We start from the raw sequence: 3763 nt of genomic DNA, 5'->3' as shown, positions 1-3763 counted from the left end.
TCATACACAACATCTGCTTGAGTGGTGGGTGGTCAAGGGGTAGAAGAGGTTTCATAGGGAGGTGATATCTAAGCTAAGTCCTCAGGAATTAGTAAGTGTTTTACAACAGAGGACAGTAGAAGTTCTGGGTTAAGTAGTGAGAAAAATATGTTCAAAGGCCCAGAAGCCAGAGCACATAGAATTTTAGAAAATTAAAGTAATTCTGAATGAAGAATTCATTTCAAGAAGCAGGAGAGTGGAAATACCATGGAGGCTGAATAATTTCCTATTCAGATTTATTGATATTAAAAGGTGTGTGTGCTTGTGTGTGTGCACACACACACTGTGGCTCGGGAGAGCCATTGAGATACCTGCATGTTGAAACCATGTTGATATTAATCACCCAGAATAATCTGGGGAACAAGAAGGTTGATATTCTAGAAGGGGACACCAAGATAGGAGAGACAGGCCGCAATTTAAGGGTGATCAAAGAAGACTGATTTGGGTGACACCATGCCAGAAAAGTGGGATGGCATGGATATCACAAAATAGATTTCAGCAATTATAAAGGGATCAGAAGTGTTAAATGTTTCTATATGGAATGTATTTTGATAGACTATTATCAGTTAAAATACATGTATACCCTCCTAATTGTCTTGAACTACATACTCGTAACAAAGCATGGCTGTGCCTGGCCTGCTTCTTCGCACTGATGTCCACCAAAAAATCTTGCTGTGTTAAGCAGATGTCTTACCACACTGCAGGCTTTCTCCCGTTGACACCCATGTGAGAACTCCAACATCTTCTGGGGTGGAAGCTTTGAGTATTTTGTTCTGCAGTTGTGAAAGGCATAATTTTGGGCACTGCTCATTCTATCAATGGTTGCTCTTTCCCTCAGGTGTCACATCTCCTAGTAGAGATTCCTTTAAGTCTTAAGCCTGAGTGTCATCTTTAGTGAAACAGTGCTTTCTTAGGAGATAAATCTGTAGATTTCTCATCTCTTCCTTTTGAGTTAGTCTTGCAGTACTAGAAGAAATCCATCAGAATTTCTAGCATGTGGGTCACACTCTACCAGTTTCCAATGATGGTACACATTTTCATGTTATTAAAATTTCATCCTATAGATTATTTCCAAGAAAACATGAAAGAGGGATTATTAGAACAGGCATTGTCATTTTACTTGGAGATGTTCAACTATTTTACTATATCAAACCTGATAGGTTCAATTTAGGATTCCATAAGTCAGCAAAATGACTTAACATTGCAGAGGTAAATTAAAATATATTTCCTAGAGATTAATGCAAACTAAACAATATTCTAGAATTCAAGTTAAGTTTCCCCTCAATTAGCCAGATAAAACTATGGACATGGCTCTTCTTGATCTCCTTCAGATCCCTTCTCCCCTTATTATTCCAGTTTCAGGGTCTCTGGCTGCTCCTCATGTGCTTCACATACTTCCTGCAGAGAACCTGCTATATCATATTTGGTTCTTACATTAGTTGTCCAAATATTTTGAGTCTCTCTAATTGCAGTTGCTCAATTCATGATTAAATTTACAAGGATGTTGCATTATACTTACAAGGATTTTTATTCTTCTCCAGTATATATTCTTATAAGACACCGGCTAGATCTCTTCATCTCTCCATTTTATTTTATGAATGTGGCATTTGGGCAGATGTATTTCAGATTTTGGATTGAGAACAGCCTTTAAAGTCTCCACCAATAAGTCCGTGAAACTCTCTCAGGTTATTAGCCGTCCACCCTATGAATGATAATCCAGTGTTTTGTTGCTACCCAGGTGAGTGGGTCCACTATTCTTCCATCTCAGTCTCAACGGCAGCTCCTCAGAAAAGCCTTCCCTGACCACCTTGTCTGAGTAAGCATTCTCTTAGTGTCTTGCCTATTATTACACAATGCTTATTTTCTTCATAGAACTAAGCATCATTTGTAATCATTAGTTGCTTTTTTGTTTGTTTGTTTCTCTCACTAACCTTTAAGTTGTGTGGGTACAAAAATGGTAACTTTTGGATTGCTACCGTATTCTAGATAATACATCTTTAGAAAGTCTTGATATTTAAAATGTATTTGTTCAATAAATGAAGGAACAAATACATTGTGTAGAATGGCATATGTTGGTGATATGGTTTAGGTCTGTGTCCCCACCCAAATCTCATGTTGAATTATAATCCCCAGTGTTGGAGGAGGGCCCTGGTGGTAGGTGAATGGATCATGGAGGTGGATTTCCCCCTTACTGTTCTCATAATCCTGAGTGAGTTCTCATGAGATCTGGTTAACAGTGTGTAGTACCACCCTCTTCACTCTCTTTCTCCTTGTCTGGACATTTAAGAGGTACCTGCTTCCCCTTTGCCTTCTACCATGATTGTCAGCTTCCTGAGTCCTCCTCAGCCAAGCTTCCTGTACAGTCTGTGGAAGTGTGGGTAAATTAAACCTCTTCTTTATACATTATCTAGTCTCAGGTAATTTTTTATAGCAATGCAAGAATGGACTAATAGAGTTGGAGATAATACATCTCCAGCTGTGTATTTAATTTTCAACATATCAACTTAAAATTTTATTAAGCAACCATGACCGTATGTGATTTTTGGAATATACTATCAAAAGCAAAATATCTATGGAATAAAATAAGACGTTTATGCTAACAGTTAAATGCCTTAGTTGGAAATAAGAGGGCATCTTATGTTTTATTTTAGATGAAATTAGTTGAGCAATAAGTTGATAGGAGCCTTTTCAGTCTGAGGTATATAGAGGTGCCTGTTCACCCACTAAGATTCTCATACAGTTTAAAATCTGATTAAAAATGCACTCCTCATAATTTAATTAGGCTTTTAGAAAGTTAACACATCATCAGCATACCATACTCATTAAGGAGCAATTATATATGAGAAAAATAATGTGGTCCAGTAAAAAGGTCCATGATTTGAAGATAGGTATTCAACCATCCCTCTACCCATCTACCCATCAATCCTGCACTCCTCTTTTCATTCAACAAACACACTGACTATTCAATGACCACAGTTACATGCTGTGCCACTTGCTAGATTTGAAAGGATAATGTTCTGCATACTAGATATGTACCCTGGGCAATTACTTAATATCCTCAGTTACAAAATGTTATGCATGATCGTAAGAAAAGATGTATAATTAAAGCACAGCATCCGATACTCAAAAAGGCCGTGAGAATATGGAAATGCCTTCAGTTTTCCAAGAAGATTTTAATTCTATGGTTACATCATGGAATCTACATACAAAGAATTCCAAAACTGAAACAACATTGGCTAGCAATTTTTAAAATTTATGTAAAAAACTAGTATTTACAAACTAATTACAACATAATTGGATGGCTAGAGAACTTAAAGTTTACCATTTTTGATGAAAACTCAAATCAGAAGCCTTGAGTATTACTTGTGGGCCATCTAATTGGACATTTTTTGATACAAAGGCAAAAATGAAAACCAACATTGGATAAGAAATGTATAGAACAAACATACTAGTTTTCTCTATCTCTAGGTGGACTATAAGGGAATGAAAGAGTATTGCTTTTTCAGTAGGAGCTTTCCCTTTTGCTAAATCTTTCCAAGCTGTCAACTTTTGCTATTGCTTGAAATTTGAGTACTGCTGCTTTATACTTATCATTTTCCAGCATCTTCTAGCAATATTGTGCAAAAGACAAATAATTCTGATGAAGACATTGTAGAATTTCTCAAAAAATAAATAAATTGCTCATTTTAAGAATATAAATAATTAAAATCAAGCATATATTTTT

This window comes from Gorilla gorilla, chromosome 15, assembly GCF_029281585.2.
Source record: "Gorilla gorilla gorilla isolate KB3781 chromosome 15, NHGRI_mGorGor1-v2.1_pri, whole genome shotgun sequence".
In the NCBI taxonomy this organism is placed as follows: domain Eukaryota; kingdom Metazoa; phylum Chordata; class Mammalia; order Primates; family Hominidae; genus Gorilla; species Gorilla gorilla.
Note: the sequence above shows the minus strand (reverse complement) of the source record.